The 18,138-nt window shown below is 37.4% G+C and overlaps 1 protein-coding gene and 1 pseudogene across 3 annotated transcripts in view; both read left to right on the top strand.

Annotated features, from left to right (window-relative positions):
* LOC111189804 (zinc finger protein 239) overlaps positions 1-18,138 on the top strand; it is a 140,060-nt gene that overhangs the window by 20,105 nt on the left and 101,817 nt on the right. The window contains exon 1 of one of the 3 annotated variants that reach the window (XM_049477586.1): positions 16,641-16,673. The exons of the other annotated variants lie outside the window; for them this stretch is intronic. The gene's annotated coding sequence lies outside the window, so the exon portion shown is untranslated. Of the gene's footprint in view, positions 1-16,640; positions 16,674-18,138 lie in introns of those variants that run through there. 3 annotated transcript variants of the gene reach the window in all.
* The window catches only part of LOC125801555 (zinc finger protein 850-like), a 37,290-nt pseudogene that overhangs the window by 17,767 nt on the left and 1,385 nt on the right, over positions 1-18,138 (top strand).

Below are 18,138 nucleotides of genomic sequence, written 5' to 3'. Positions count from 1 at the left end.
TATTTTCTATATAGTGTAACTGATTTAGGTAGTTCTCTTCAGTCAATTGACCAGCTTTTATTTTAATACACTAAATTATTTCTTTTTTTTTCTTTTCAGAAATTAAAATATTATAGGATTTCTCCTGAAATCTATGAAAGAGGTGAAGCACAAGCCATCCTGAAGAATCTCCAGAACACGCAGAAATTGTTTGATACATTTAACAGACAGAGGAAACCAAGTCCCAACATGGAGAAACATCAGCACTCTGTCAAGAGTTTCACTAAACAGAGTGATCTCAAACTGCATCAGCGCATTCACACAGGAGAGAAACCGTATCACTGCTCAGACTGTGGGAAGAGTTTTACTGAAAAGAGTAATCTCAGAAGACACCAGCGCATGCACACAGGAGAGAAACCCTATCACTGCTCAGACTGTGGGAAGAGTTTTACTCAAAAGTTTGAGCTCAAAAATCACCAGCGCATTCACACAGGAGAGAAACTGTATCACTGCTCAGACTGTGGGAAGAGTTTTAATCAACAGAGTCATCTCAAAAATCACCAGCGCATTCACACAGGAGAGAAACCGTATCACTGCTCAGACTGTGGGAAGAATTTTACTGAACAGTGTACTCTCAAAATACACCAGCGCATTCACACAGGAGAGAAACCGTATCACTGCTCAGACTGTGGGAAGAGTTTTACTGAACAGAGTAATCTCAAAAACCACCAGCGCATTCACACAGGAGAGAAACCGTATCACTGCTCAGACTGTGGGAAGAGTTTTTCTACACAGAGTAATCTCAAAAAACACCAGCGCATTCACACAGGAGAGAAACCGTATTACTGCTCAGACTGTGGGAAGAGTTTTACTCAACAGAGTCATCTCCAAAAACACAAGTGCATTCACACAGGAGAGAAAACTATCCAAAATTTGTTCCACGGCAATTAAAAGTGCAAATCCTAAATCTTTCAGACAGAACACCTTATCCTACACTAATGTATTACTCTATCACTTGGGACTCGTTTCACCAGAAACAAACATGAACTGAATTTAACAATCGATTTTACAGGTTCAGCAAAATTATTCTTATCCAGGGATGATGTTTATTGAATTTCCTGTTATGTTTTCTTGAATGTTCGATATTCCAGAACATTCTTCGTGAGACAGAGCTCAGTTTTTAGGGTAGTTACAGTAAGAGTTCAGTTCTGAAGAAGGGAATGTCTTTCAAGTTTGAACTACGGCATTGCCAGAGCTTGCTCCAGACATTAGATTAGCATTAGATTAACATAGTCTTTAACATTTAGATGTCATAGTTGTTGGGAGTAGAGTAGGATTCTTGCAACTAAATGATTTTGTTGCTGGAACACCCACTACACCCACTTTACCTATTTTTGGTGGCCTAATGTAATTTAATAACTTCCCCCACCTGAACACACACATACCGCAAACCCCATCCAGGATGCACTGGAATTAGAATAAAAGCCTTTGTAAATGACATATTTTACTTTTTCATCTCTCCAGTCCTCTCAAGAGACCTAAATGCTAGTTGGGTAAACCTTGTAAATATTTTGACATTCCTCCAGCAAACAGTAATTCAGACAACCGTCAAACTTTGGACTTCTACGACCTTAAATAGTCACCATCTTTTTTTTTTTTTTACGCATATTTTTTATTATTTTTGAAGATGGTACAACATTCATTCAACATGTTTTTTTTTTTTTTTTTTTTTTTTTTCCATGTTCTTTTACATCTTTTAAATCTTTTAGTTCTAAACACCTCCCCTCCCTCCACCCACCCCCAAACATGGAGCCATCAGTTACAAGAAAACAGAAATACAATGATACTTAAATTAAATAAAATGAAATAATATTAAGCATGAAAAAACAGTAAGCACATCCCATCTGGAAAAGTGTAAAAGTAAACATGTAAATAATAAAATAAATTACAACAAATTATAAGGCACAATCTTATTTGGTGTGTGTTAAATTCTAGGAGTTGGTAGATCAGGTCTTGTTTCTAGAAAAATAATAAATGAGTCCCAAATACTATGAAAAATATGACTTTTTTTGTTTAATTGTATACGTAAGTCTTTCAGTCGCTAAGCAGGAAGAGAGTTCGTTAATCCACATGTTCAGAGAGGGACAATTAACACTTTTCCAGTGTCTGGCAATAAGACGTTTCGCATGTATCAAACAAAGGTTGAGCAGATTCCTCTCATGTGTTCTCAGAGCCAATGTTTCTGGTATCAGTCCGAGAATGCAGATTTCTGGACATACAGGGATTTTTTTGTGGATTATGGTAGAAACTGTGTCCGTTATTTTTTTCCAAAATTCTTGCACATGTTCACACTTCCACATACAGTGAAACAGGGTTCCCTTCTCTGTTCTGCATTTAACACAACTATCAGGGATATTATAATTAAATTTATTAAGTTTTTCAGGAGTTATATATGTTCTCATAAGCCAATTATATTGGATCAGTTTTAATCTACTATTAATAGATAGTGTTTGTGCTTGATAACAAGCTTTTTCCCATTCATCTTCAGTAACTTTACATTGAAGATCCTCTGCCCATGCCCTTCTTTTATCGTCTGAGGATTCTGAAGATGCCTCTACTAGTTTCTCGTATATTGTTGAAATCTTGCCTTTAGTATAAGGGTCTGATGTTGCTAGCTCTTCAACAGTGCTAAGGGGGGGACATGTATATGAATGCAACCTGGAGTGAATAAAACTCCGTATTTGCAAATATTTAAACATATGAGTAGGAGGGATCCCAAAATTTTCTTTAAGATATTCAAAGGACATTAGAGTATTATCTAGATAAAGATTTGAAATCTTTTGTAGACCCAATTGAGCCCAAAGTCTGAATCCCTGATCAGATTTGCCAGGTAAAAATAATGAATTACCCCAAATAGGTGTAAATGGTGATAGCCCATCCAGCCTTTTAAACATTTCCTGTGATTCGTGCCAGGCTATTATTGTGGTTTTAACAAATGGATTTGCTGTTTTCTGCTTCAGTCTTTTAAGAGAATCAGAATATAGATAAGAATCCAGAGCTAGTCCCTTAGTGTTTCTTTGTTCTATCTGGATCCATGGTAAATTGGAAGGATTAGAAAACCAAAAAAAAGCCGATCTAAGTTGAGCTGCTCGAAAATACCATAAAAGATTTGGTAGTTGAAGCCCCCCTCTTTCATAAGGAAGATATAGTAGTGTTAAGCGAAGTCTTGATCGTCTATTGTTCCATAAAAATTTTATGAACACTTTCCTCATATTAGAAAAAAATGTTGGTGAGGGTGTAAGGGGAATCGATTGAAATAAATATAAAAATTTGGGGAGAACATTCATTTTAATAACATTGATTCTGCCAATTATAGTAAGAGGGAGGGTCATCCATCTATCTAAATTGGCGTTTACCTGAGCAACAATGGGATCATAATTATATGGGATCATATTTTTAATTTGCGGTGTAATATTAATTCCTAAATATTTGAACCCATCTCTAGCTACTGTAAATGGATGTTGAAGTGTTGGGCTAATTCTTTCTTGTTCATTGAGAAAAAGTATTGACGATTTTGCCTGATTAACCTTGTATCCTGAAAATTTTCCGAATTGATTGATCAAATTAAGCAAGACCGGTATTGTGTTTTTTAGGTCTGAAAGATATAATAATATGTCGTCTGCAAATAAAGAGATCTGATGTTCTATTTCTGAAATATAAATTCCCTTTATCTCTGAGTGATCTCTAATTGCTATTGCCAAGGGTTCTAGGGTCAACACAAACAGTAGAGGGGAGAGAGGGCAGCCCTGACGAGTACCTCTTGACAGACCAAAGGGTTTTGAAGTAAAATTATTCGTAATCACTTCAGCTGATGGTTCACGATAAAGTATACTGATCCATTGACAAAATTTCGGACCGCATCCGAACCGCCGGAGTACGTCAAATAAATAAGGCCATTCGACTCTGTCAAATGCCTTTTCTGCATCTAGCGATAGAATGCAATGATCTTTGGCATCTTTCTTTTCATAAATGATATTTAATACTCGCCTAATATTATGAAATGCCTGTCTGTTCTTCACAAATCCATTTTGATCGTTATGAACAATAGATGGTAGGTAAGCTTCTAGTCTTAATGCTAGTATTTTTGCCAAAATTTTAGCATCTGTATTAATTAAGGACACCGGTCTATATGATTCACATTTCGTATGTGGTTTATCTGGCTTTGGTATAAGTGTAATAAGTGCTTTTCTTAGTGTTGGGGGAAGAATGCTGGATTCCATAGATTCCTCATACATGTTCATAAGGGGGTGTACTACTTTTCCTTTGAAAGCTTTATATATATCAATAGGGAGGCCATCAGGTCCAGCTGTTTTTCCACTTTTCATTGTAGCTATTGCTTTCAATAATTCTTCTAGAGAAATTGGGGAATCTAGATGTTGTTTAGCTTCTTCTGAAATCTGAGGGATGTGTAGGCCATCTAGAAATACTGTTTGCTCACTGCTAACCCCCATAGAGTCTGCTTTATATAATGAGTTGTAGAACTTGACAAAAGTTTTATTAATTTCCGATGGGTCAGATGTTAAATTCCCTGATGGTGTTAAAATATTATTAATGGCCTTGCTAGATTGTAGTTTTTTAATTTGCCATGCCAATAGTTTGCCAGATTTTTCTCCCTGTTCATAGAATGTTTGTTTTAAACGAATTAAATTGTTTTCTGCTTTTGCAAGTGATAGTTCATTATATTGTGCTCTTAGGAGAAGTAGCTCCTGCTGGCAGAACTCTGTGTTTGTTTTATTTTCATACATTTCTTCCTCTAGCTTCCTTATTCTGTCGATGAAAGCTTGTAATCTTAAATTAACCGTGTTAGTAATAGAGCTTGTATAGCTAATCATTTGTCCTCTTAGATAAGCTTTAAAAGCCTCCCATCTAACTGATGCTGTCGTTTCATTGGTATTTGTTTTAAAATATTCATCAATACTAGTGTCAATGAATTCCATGAATTTTCTGTCTTGTAACCATTTTGGATGTAACCTCCATCTGTAAGGACCTCTAATGGATTTGGATATGTTGTAAATTAATTTAACGGGGCCATGATCTGAAATAACAATAGATTCATAAAGAACATTATGTATCTGTGAGAATAGATTATTTGAAATCAAAAAATAATCTATACGTGAATATGAATTGGTTGATGAGGAAAAACATGAAAATTCTGTTTTATTTGGGTATTTTCTCCGCCATGGATCACACAAATCTAGATCTCGTATAAAATTATGCAATATTTTCCTACTTTGTGTGTGAGTATTATCTATGCCCTTTAGTCTGTCAAGATTTGTCGCAAGGGTCGTGTTAAAGTCCCCCCCAATCAGGAAATGGCCGGACATTTGGGATAGAAGTAAAAATAGCTCCTCAAAAAATTTAGGATTATCAGAGTTCGGTCCATACAAATTTACAAGATTTATGGTTGCATCAAGAAGTTTGCCTTGAAGTATTAAATATCTGCCTGCCCAAATAGTCACCATCTGTGATTGTCTCCCAAATGAGGTGGACCAACAGTGCCATCACCAGGACGAAGACCGACTGCCATTATAATACTATATAATTCAACTTTCTAAAATCCACAGAAACGCAATCCGCAAAGAGTTACTGCAATTTAAGAGTTTATGCTTGGTTATTCCTGCAAAGCATTGAGAAAATAAGACTCATTTAGTTAAAAGAAATGTTCAAAGCTTTGGATTCCATTCCCAGCCTTGTAAGCTGAAATTCTGTGGTGTAAACTGATCTCTCTCACACCCATCATGAATTCTGATCAACAGGCCAGGCGAAGAGAATTTCTCACAAAGAAGAACAAATAAGAATTTACATTAACTAAATAAAAAGTTATTTTACAGAATATTTACTAAATAATATGCCACTTCTGGTATATGGGTATAGATGCTGTCCTGATAAAATTTTCATACACAGTCAAGTCTGAATCAACAAGGTTTAACTAGCATTTGATAATTTTGCTTTATTTTGTTATTAGTGGTTTAACAATGTTTGTATTATCTTTTCAATTATTTAATTGGGTTGAGTGACTCTTTGTTTTCTTTTTGACAAGGTACCATCCTTTGTTTCTAATTTCAGGATTATCTTGAATGTTACCAACCTATTTGAAGGAAAAACATATAATTTACATTTATTGTGATTCAATTCTAAGATTGTTTTCCTTGAATTAATCCTCATGAATTGGTATGCTGAATATTGTATTTTGATCCACTGGTTGATTAAGTTTTCTTTTGGTTTGGTCTATTAATTAAAAAAATATGAAATCTCAGAAATTGCTCCGAACCCAATGAAAACACAGACACGTAGGTTGCTCCTTTCCCAAAGCCCACAGAGCCAATGGTAGCCTTAAGGTTAAAACAGATTCAGTCAGAGAGTGACAGACAGAGTAGCGGTGGAGAATGAAAGTGGAGAGTGTCCAGGATTACGGATGGATCAGTTCAGTTCAGCCTTGAGTGGTAGTTGAGGAGTTTGAAGTTTAGCTCCTTTAGTTTAGTTTAGCATTTTAGCTTCAGTTTAGCGTTAGCTTAGCATTCTTAGTGCAACTCATTTAACCTTCTTTAAGCATATTAATACTAGCTTTCTTAGTTAAGACAACTACATCAGTTTTACGATCTATGAAGCCACGCATTATGCATACAAAGTTTCAGCTGAATAGAGACCGTCAGACTCAACCCAGAAGCCACCAGTCCGGAAGCGACCAGCAAGCCAGCTGAGAGCGAAGGGATTTTCCCGTGGGTTCTGAAGGGACTCCGTGCTGACACCAGGAAGTCAAACCATCTTGCAGACAGACTCACGTGATTCTTTCTCAGGGTGAAGAAACAGACGACCACGCTACAGACGGACGGCACCAATGCAGGCCCACTTTAACATCTCAGAGTAAGGCGGAGCTGGCAAATTGTTTTGGTTTGGTTGAATCCTTTATAAATCTCCCTGTAGTAAAGATAACTTCTTTTCAGTTGCTTGGTTGTGAATAAGAACTGGCTTCATAGACTTAAAATAACTTAGTTCATCCTTTAGAAATCCCCACTTAATAATTTTCATTAATCTGACAAGTCATTCCTTTCTATACCGATATTATAACATGTTTTTATTTTCATTCTCATTTACCTTCATACACTGTGATTTGATATCTAATGGCTACATTTTTGACATTTTAATGGGTTATTAACTCATATCTGTGTGATTTAATAAAATTCTTTTTATATTACAAAACCTGTAATTTCAGTGTGTTTTCTGGATAACTTGGTTATGAAAATGACTGTTCCTGGTAGAAGAAGACACATCCCTGAAATGTCTTGTGTTACTAATTAATTGATTATTAATCTAATTTAATTAATTTAACATCTTAATTAGCACCAGGTATTAAACTGCTGAGCTCACTACACTGAACAGATTTCAATTTAGTTTCGCATTATATACATGTAAGAATGCATGAAAACATTCTGCCAGATTTCTGAAGCTTTTTATAAAAGCACTTCATCAATATCTGCTTCTTGGCACCCTCCAGTATCACAATTTTTTTGATGTCCATACAGTCTTAGGACATACAGGTGCTGGTCAACGAATTAGAAAAATTTGAAATAGTGCAATCATGAAATTCTTTGAATGCATTTTTTGTGCAGAAAGCAAATCAGGTGTTCACCGCACCTGTCCTACTCGTTAGACTAATCACAGAACTCGTTACCTGGAAAAAAAGTTTCTCAGCTGAGCTTTCCAAAAGGCCCATTTAGGCCATTTAACTGTGACACTGTTGTTTTATTGAATTAGAATAATGGAGAAACCGTTTCATTGAATTAGAATAAATGCTCGAATTTTTGTTTTCTGTGAAGAGTGTTCACTGTGCAGTATAAAGTCAGGGTTGAGTAGAATTTCTAAGTTGTAAAATCAATCATGGGTAAGCAGCGCGACTTCTCAACCGGAATAGTGGCTCAAATTCAAGCCCTTCGCCAACAAGGCTTGACCCAAACTAAAATTGCTGAGCAGCTCGGCATCAGCCAGTCTTCCGTCTGCAAAGCTCTCAAGAAAAACTGCAGCAAGCGCACCAACTGTTCCGGCGTCCGAAAAACTTCTGCTCACGACAACAAGCAGCTGAGAAAGATCGCAGTCAGCAACCACTTCCGAGCTCACCGACTTGTGGAACAAGCAGACCGGCGCTGACGTCTCCAGATCAACCACTTACCGTCGTCTGCGCGAACTCGGCTTCAAATCTCGCGTTCCAGCAGTAAAACCGATGCTGAACAAGAAACAAATGGAGAAACGGCTGAAGTGGGCCAAAGAACACGGGGAGTGGACTGCTGAAGACTGGCAGAAAGTGGTCTTCAGTGACGAATCACGCTTCTGCATCTCCTTCAGTGACCAAGGTCCTCGTGTCTGGTGTCGTGGTGGCGAAACCTACAACCACGAGTGCGTGAAAAGATCCGTCAAGTTTCCCCAGAGCGTTATGGTCTGGGGATGCATGTCCGCTCGAGGTGTAGGGGAAACTCTGCTTCCTCAAGAAGACTGTCAATGCTGCCGTATATCAAGATGTTCTGGAAACGTTCCTGATTCCGACTGTTGAGGAACAGTTCGGCGAAGAAGACTTCATATTTCAACAGGATCTTGCACCGGCTCATGCGGCAAAGTCGACCAAAGATTGGTTCACTAAAAAACAGCTTGAAGTTTTGGCATGGCCGGCCAACTCGCCTGACCTCAATGTCATTGAAAACCTTTGGGCCATCGTCAAGCGGAAAATTCGCGACAGAAAGCCTACTACGCTGGACCAACTGAAGCAGAACATCGCCACTGCCTGGGAAGCTGTGAGTGCGGAAACTTGCGACAAGCTGGTCAAATCGATGCCGCGGAGACTTCAGGCAGTCATACAAGCCAAGGGGGCAGCCACAAAATACTGAGAAAGTGATGATTGTAATTATAATAAAAATTATTCTAATTCAATGAAACAGTTTCTCCATTATTCTAATTCAATAAAACAACAGTGTCACAGTTAAATGGCCTAAATGGGCCTTTTGGAAAGCTCAGCTGAGCAAATTTTTTTCCAGGTAACGAGTTCTGTGATTAGTCTAACGAGTAGGACAGGTGCGGTGAACACCTGATTTGCTTTCTGCACAAAAAATGCATTCAAAGAATTTCATGATTGCACTATTTCAAATTATTCTAATTCGTTGACCAGCACCTGTACAGTTTACAAGACAAACAAAGAGGATAGAAAGATGAGAGCACGTTCTGGCTCTCATTTTCTTTACAACCATATTTATACCACTTTCTAGGAGGGACAGACATTCTAGAAACATCCATACTGTTACAGTCATCTCTTATTTGTGCCTAGTCATAAAAACGTGACCAAAGTGTTGAGTTAATGTTCTAAATTTTAGGGTGTCATGTTCTCTTAGAAAGGAAGTAAAACTAAGATTAAAGGGTAAAGTCTGGAACAGATCATTAAACGTGTGATCACGCAGGACACAGCAAATAGGGCATGTTCTAAGTTCTAGCGCCTCTAATTTAATTTGATTGGTTGTTTCTCTGAATCAATCACTTTTCTTTCTGCCCTCAGAAAACTTTAGTGTAAGTAAAACTACCATCTGCCCATTTCACAGCTTCTGCTCGGATAAAAGACTCAAAGACACCTCTGCTTCTTATTAGAAAGCCGTTACAAAACCTTTTATTTTATTTCATTACTTTTATTATATTTATTTCACATCTAAATCTAATTTTTTTGAAAAACCTTTATTTTGTTTTTGCTTCTATATTGGACATTGTCCGATCCAAACAGCATAAAAGTACTTGCACTATACTAAAATATTCTTATTTTTTACATTTCTTTTGGTCAATTTTGACCACACGTCAAATTAAAAGCCCTCAAAATAACCCACTCTCATTTTTTGGCAAGTCTGTGCCTGAAGAAGATTCAGTTTAGAACCAAAACTTTGCAACAAAGGGGGGACAAACCTCTTAGCCAACCAATTTGGCCATTCAACATGGGGGTCCAAACAGGCATGAACCTCATCCCCATCATGGGAGGGGAAATACACCAACTCTTACTGCACCTGTAGGGAAGAAAAGCAAAAATACAATTAATTAAGAAAAAGTAAACACACTAAAATAAACCACATGAAAAAAGCACAGAATACAAGAATTTTAGCACACTGATGAAACACTTATTTAATCTAATACGTGCAGACCACCACCAGGAAAATGTGGCACTGCAGTCTTAGGCTAGGCCAGTCATCCCCGTGGGGTCCAACTCCAGATGGAGATGCAGAGCTATAAAGGCAGCAGCGGACACATTTCCAGGGGCAGTTATCTGAATCCAATGATAAATTTTTCCAAAAGCCTCAAACTGGAGGAACAGGAAATACTGACAGGTCTTAATAATCCTCCTCCTTTCACCCAAAAATCTCTCTTAGGTTCCTAACACAATTAGAAAAATCATAAGAGCGGACAAATATGCAGTTAAAAAACTCACCCTGGAACAATAATGAACCCCCTAACCTCAAACTAGCGGAGCAGCAGTCCCTACTACAATTACGCTGTGATAACTCCATTATCATCAAACCCGCTGATAAAGGCAGCGCCACAGTAATTATGGATAGGGACGCCTATATAGAGGAAGCAGAAAGACATTTAAATCAGGAGGAATATTATAAAGAACTCCCTGCACCTATTTTTCTAGAGACAGTTCCAGAGTTGTTACTGTGCACTGGCTGCTTTACTATCTGTGGCTTTCTCTGCATTGCTACTGTGCACTCTCACTGCTTAGCTATAAGTGGCTTTCTTTGCACTGCTAGTGTGCACTCTCTCTGCTTTACTATCTGTGGCTTTCTCTGCGTTGTTACTGTGCACTCTCTCTGCTTTACTATCTGTGGCTTTCTCTGCACTGCTAGTGTGCACTCTCGCTGCATTACTATCTGTGGCTTTTTCTGCACTGCTAGTGTGCACTCTCTCTGCTTTACTATCTGTGGCTTTCTTTGCATTGCTAATGTGCACTCTCGCTGCTTTACTATCTGTGGCTTTCTCTGTGCTGCTACTGTGCACTCTCTCTGCTTTACTATCTGTGGCTTTCTTTGCATTGCTAGTGTGCACTCTCTCTGCTTTACTATCTGTGGCTTTTTCTGCACTGCTAGTGTGCACTCTCGCTGCTTTACTATCTGTGGCTTTTTCTGCACTGCTAGTGTGCACTCTCGCTGCTTTACTATCTGTGGCTTTCTCTGTGCTGCTACTGTGCACTCTCGCTGCTTTACTATCTGTGGCTTTCTCTGCGCTGCTACTGCGCAAGCTCTTCTTTACTTATTTGGCTCTTGCTGCTGCTACTGCGCACACTCTTCTTTACTGGCTCTCGCTGCTTCTGAGTGCTGTTGAGGTGTTTTATCCACACGGAGCGCTTACTAACTGAACTGGTTCTGCACGTTTAATCTCTCCGTACCTGGGGACACAGAGCCGCTCAGTGGGAGGGAGTAGCTGGATCTGCCCGAAGGCTAGCGGGCTCTGCTACTGAGTCCTTAGTGCCACTGTAAGACCTGGTCGCTGCGAACATTAAGCTAACGGGTCAGAAAAAGCCAGAAACACAGCAGCGGCATGGCGTTTAAAACCTCCTTGCCCTGCAGTGGTAAAGCTTTAGTTCTGAACCGGTCCGTGAGCCCCGCACTTTGATGGTTCGCCATTTCCCACAAATCATAAAACGCGGGTTGTGCTGCTGTGAGCAAGTGGATTGACCTTAGTGGGCGGGGCTTATTTCCAGATGCCAATAACTGACTAGTCCCCACCTACCTGTTAAAACAGGGTCTCAACCAGTCCAGAAGCGTAGCTAAGAAAACAAAACTGAGCAAAAAAATACTGAAAGCACAAACACATTTCTTATAATCTAAAACACAAAACGGAATATTAAACTCTCCGTTTAATATTAAATATTCGGGTTACAGACATGATTTATTTTTTATATCAATAGTAGTCCTTTTGTTTTTAAATTTAAATTCTGTGGTTATGGATTATACTTTCGTTTCTCAAAACTTTTGTCCTAGTTTTGACACCATATTACTAAAGTTACTGCTTCATTACTCCACATGATGCTGCTATTATCAAGTGAATAGGGTAAACCTGCTGTGAAGAATATTAGTTGTTAAATTCTGTGAAACTGACACCAATAAATCCATTATTCCTGGCATTTACTTGTTTAGAAGTATTTATCCTCTCCAGTAACACAGATGCTGGAGAATCACAATATCGTTTTTCACTCTACAATTTTAGTGTCCAATGCATGACTTGTTACCTGCAAAAAAGTAGCCCAAATAATACACACAGTCAATTTACAACATTATGACCACCTCCTTATTTCTACACTTACTATTTTTATAGATCTACTTTAGATCTTTGTAGTTCTATAATTACAGACTGAAATCCTGTATCTGTTTCTCTGCCTTCATTATTATCCTACTTTCTCCCAGGACTTCTGTACTTTAATACAATACAGATTAGCTATTATAGCATCCACTCATATCAGCACAACACACACTAACACCTCATACACCACCACCATGCTAATCCCTGCAGTGCTGAAAATAACCACCCACCACGCAAATAATAATAGCTGCTCTGTGGTGGTCTATACTGTGGGGTTCTGTGTACTGACGAAGAGTGAAAGAGTAAGGATAATAATAAAGTATACAGAGAAACAGATACAGAACTACAGAGTGTCCTATATGATCAGCGGAGCTAAAAAGATGCTCAGTGAGTGTATGGTCATAGGTGTATGGTGTATGGAGCTGGTCATAATATTCTGACTTGACTGTGTATAAAATGGTTAAGGGTAAATTAAATACATTCTTCCACAAAACAAAATTGGTACCACATTAAAATAAGACTACCTTTATAAAGGGTTATAAATGGTTTACAATTAGTTTATTAATGGTTACTAATTACGTTGTAAATGCCTTAATCAGTTATAAGACATATATAGAAAGGGCAACAATATAGATGGCTGAGGGTTCACTATTTGCCAAACAATAGGTCTTTTTGTTGCCCTTTCTACGTATGTGTTATAACTGATTATTAATTATTTTTAAGACATTTACAACCTAATTAGTAACCATTAATAAACTAATTGTAAACCATTTATAAACCCTCTATAAAGGTAGTCTTATTGTAAAGTGGTACCACAAAATTAGTCCCTGTATGTGTATAGTGTATTTTTCCAGCATTATTTAACACTATGTTTTTCATAGCTAATTTCAACCCGGATGCAAGCCACTAGAGATGGGCCTGTTCCTGTTGGTGAACTGATCTTAGACGAAGAGGGAAAGCACCACGAGGTGGCGCTGTGGAGAGAGGCAGCGCTGGCAGAACTTGCCCTCTTGCAGCTTACAGAAATTACACATCTGAATATTGTGAGGTAAATTATTACTGCAGCTGTTTGAAGGAGGTGGTGTTAATGTTGTTATGGTTGTGTGTTGAGTTGTTTCAAGGGCAAAGCAAACTCACATTGTTATACAAGATGTACACTGATTACTTTAGATTACATTAAAGTGTCATTTCTTCCGTGCTGTCCCAGGAAATATTGACAAATGAGAATTACTGTAATTTTTCGGTATTCAACTGTCTAATGGTGAAAACTGGAAAAAATATTTTTACTTGCAGAAACCAGAGAAAGGGATTGTGGTGGCTGGAGTCTCTGTGGGAAGCAACACCACTCTCCTTTTGACAGAAGATATGGAGAAGCTCATCGTTCCACACAATGTACTGATCAGCTAATTAAGCGCCTTCCAGTCATCATAAACATTTCCTATGAGGGAGGCGTTATTTGTTCTATTGACAGCCCAGCCTTTACAGAGGCATAAGGCCTTAAAAATGTCTTTTCACATACAAATCCAGTTCTAATCTGACCCAAAATCTGTTTTTTCGTCCCCTGTTTTCTCCTTTTTAGTTTAGGGGAGAAGTTATATACATGGACTTGGTTTGTAGTCAATAACGAGTATAAACTTTTGTTGAATAGCCCACCTCCGATCTCCCCCAACATTCCGAAACACAGTGCGATAGTTTATATACACAGATAGTTTATATACACAATACCTTCAGCTAGTCAAGCCACAATAAGTCAACTGACAAGAAATGATTAAAAATGATATTATAGAGATATTTTCAGCAACAACTGGAAAGTTATGCATTTCCCCGACATTAATTTTCCAGTCTATTCCCCTTTCCTACCTATTCATTCGTGCTTGTCATCAGACCTTTCCTGGCTTAACTACGACAAGGAACTGTGTGCTTTAATAAACTAATCTGTAGGCACTGTGTGTATAAACAGTGTTTTTAATAAACTAATCTGTAGGAACTGTGTGTATAAACAGTGTTTTTAATAAACTATCTGTAGGTACTGTGTGTATAAACAGTGTTTTAATAAACTATCTGTAGGAACTGTGTGTATAAACAGTGTTTTTAATAAACTATCAGTAGGAACTGTGTGTATAAACAGTGGTTTTAATAAACTATCTGTGTACTTTTAAAGTTCTCACTGCCTTGCTTTAAATATCATCATCCTTGGAATTCTACCAGTGAAGTGTGGAGCTACTTTGAGTTTGTTGTTAATGGTGTAAAAATAGTGATTTTTTTTGTATGGGTTAAGCTATGCCCCTATCACTAGCATTGTGGTCTATTGGGAGCATTAGCTAACAGTGCTGTATTTCAGAATGCTGGGGAGAACAGAGGTGGGCTATTCAACAAATGTTCGTATTTGTTATCATGATTCACTACACCCTAAGTCCATTTCAGTTCACCCTTAACAACAAACTATTCTGCTATCTGAACTTTTTTTGTTCCATATTTTTCATTCTGTTGTTCACTTGTGTTTTTGCCTTGGAAAAGTGTTTATTTATTAAGCCAATTGCACTACCTCACATCATACTACACACACAGATGTTCATATCTATGTACAACAATGAAATACTTATATAATTAAATTGTTAAAATAAAAACACATTTTTGTGCATTATATTTATTGTTTTATTTTGTTCTTTTTTTGTATATTAAAAAAAAAATTATTGCTGGAAATGAATCAATCTGCTGTCAACTTCAGGAAGCTTCGGTTGATTCATCACTTCAGAACAACCTCAATGTACAATGTACAAAAGTTCTAAGTCACTCAGATTTAGGAGACTCGGTTAGTCTTATTTAGAAAATGTTGACCATACATTTATTATGATATAAAATTGTAAAATGTGAAGTTTTAAAAACAGTTAGGTTTAGTTATTCTTGTGATTCGACTCCTACTGATTCATTGAACAGAATAAAGTGAAGCTTGTGCAACTGGAAAGTTATTCCGCTCTTTCTGAGGTAAGATGTGGTGGATATGGTGGTGATAAATTACGATATTATAAAGTCACTTTTCATATTGTATGGGAATAAGTAATGTTTTATGTGATGTATGATAATATGGAATATGTTTATTTGTATATCATGTATTTATGGTGAAACGTTTTTTATTATTATACGTTTATTCGTTGATAATCTCAGAGGCTCACTTCGTGGCTGCTAGCTAGCTTTCTAGTTATAATTACCAAACATGAACGCTAGCCAACACCTAAACGCGGTTCTCTTTCAGAAAAAATACCTTAAATGTCTTTAATTGATACTCAGATGTACAAATTAAGATCATTCAAGTTTTCAAAGAGGTAAAACCTGCTTTCAGTGTCTAGCCATAATAAGAGAAAGTGAGCAGCTAGCCATAGCTCACTTTATCTCAGTCCTAGGCTGTATTCGAAATGGCATACTACTATACTGCATACTGCACTAGTATGTACTGCATACTACACACCGCCCAGTATGTAGTATTCAGTAATGCAACACTTTTGATTGTAGTACCCTACACTCTCCCGTGACACACCAGTCAGTGCTCTGAAGTGCTCAGAATTCCTCAGAGTGAGTTGTAAACAGAAAGAACATGAAAAATGTCCTACCTTTTCATTATCAAGACTAATGAGATCTGCATACTGTCCAGAACTGCAATTGCTGCTTTAATTTTAGAGTTTATTGTAAGTGCAGTTAACCCAATTCTAACAACCATTTAGTAGCAGCCCCCACAACCCAAGTAAGTTCCAGTTATATTTAAATATGTTTTCCTATTTATTTTAGTAGATTACTATTTTCATCTATGTAAGTACCAACAAGAAGAAAACATTTAAACAAACTCTCATTCATATTTACACAATCTCAACAATAAAAGAAATGAGACAAGTTGCATCACCGCAGAGATAATTATTAAAGCTTATAAACTGCAGTTTTAATCCATTTAAATGAGCTCTGGGTGTAACTCCAGCATCAGTAGCAGTAATGCTAGTAAATCTACTGAATACAAAACATTAGAAAATGGAAATATAGAGGTACGTTTTCTTTCCTATTTTAGTGAAACACTTTGTTCTACTTTGTAAAATTAAAGGGAAACTCCAGAGAAGTATTTCTACAGTGTTTTAAATGAGAGTTTTAGCTGTTTAGCTCCATTCAGCTCCATGCATTGAGGACTCCCTCGCGGGCTCCCTCTAGCGGTGGTGGGGTATAATGTGATATAGCGGGGGAGGGGGCGGGGCTCTACATAACCCGGATGACGCTGAGCTTCCGGGGACTGTAGCTGGAGAGGAGGAAGAGCGGGATCAGCTGAACTACAGAAGGTATGAGAATCTCTCTCTCTCTCTCTCTCTTTTCAACACGCTGTTCTACATTCACTCCTACACCAACACCACCTTCAGCACCTTCAGCATGTGCAGCATTTACACCACCAGCACTGGATCTTCTCCTAGCTCTGCTCAGCAGTCTGCAGTAGGGGGTCGCGGAGCTGATCTTTACAGATCATACACAGGATAACGGAACCTCACACTCCTGCCCCCCCTCCCCCACATCACTAACACACACCTGAGATTAATCAGTTCTGTGGAAATTCCTTTTGAAGTTTGTGTGATCAGTCTCTACACATTTCTTAGTGACACTAATTTAGTTTAGTTTAGTTAATTTTCCTTTACTTAATCCGTTTCCACCACAACAGTTGCTGGTAAGTCATGTGACTCTCCCGTCAAAATAAAAGTCTTGTAAAAGCCACTTGTAAAATATTAAATGTAAGAATGAAAGATTTAGTGATTAAAGTGAGGAAAAGTTCAGGCAAGAAGAGGAATTTCACAAGTAACATTTATTAGCTTACTGATTTAACAGAAAACTTGCTATTTCACTGTAATAACAAACACAAATATTAGCAAATTACAACATCTTTAGCCCCGCTGTTTTTAAGAAATCCCAGTTAAACCATTACTGTGGAATACAGTCTCCAGCTGCTCTTTTGCTGATACTTTAATAATGATGATAATAATAATAATAACAAAAACATGAATTTGATAATAAAAATAAGAAGAAGAATCACACTTTGAGCAACTTGACAAAAATACACAATTAAACATTTGTGTAAGAGGTTAAAAAGACTACAAAAATAATTGAAAAAGAACTACATAAAATAATATGAATTCTTACTAATTGTTAAAATTGTGTTAACCTTTAGTAAACAAAAGAGTTATGTTTTACACTCCTGTTGGAGGTTGGTTGATGTGTTGTAACAGTAAAGAGGTCATTATTTTGCTGTGATTTTATTTTGAACTACAATTCCCTGCACCAACAAGACAACTGCATCGGATCAAAAAACACATCTTGAACTCAGGAGCGCATATCACTGTTAGCCTGAAGCCAGTGTGGTGGAAAATAATGAACTGTTATCAGGAGTTGTTAAAAAAAAAAATCAGGTTTGTGAAGCATTGATTTGGATTAATGTATTTGGTTAATGTGTGGAAACTTTTATAAATTGGTTTAAAGGAAAAACCTTTGGACATCATCTGTCGTGATGAAGAACAAATCAAGCATCGGCAATGTGATTTGAACCAATGTGTGTCGTTTTTTCGGCACACGCCTCAAAGCTTCAGATTAAAGGGTAACATCACTCACTTAGAATGACTTAGAATCTCTTTGACCTGCTTTTATTTTAATATTCAATGGCATTTTTCTTTGTGTTTTCCAGAAATTAAAATATTTTCCTGAAATTCATCACCAACAACCAGGATATTTAACTAAGAGCAAAGTTAAACTGCTGAAAGAGGT

This window comes from Astyanax mexicanus, chromosome 4, assembly GCF_023375975.1.
Source record: "Astyanax mexicanus isolate ESR-SI-001 chromosome 4, AstMex3_surface, whole genome shotgun sequence".
In the NCBI taxonomy this organism is placed as follows: domain Eukaryota; kingdom Metazoa; phylum Chordata; class Actinopteri; order Characiformes; family Acestrorhamphidae; genus Astyanax; species Astyanax mexicanus.
The sequence above is the reverse complement of the archived record's forward strand: the minus strand, read 5'-3'. Positions and strand labels throughout refer to the sequence as shown.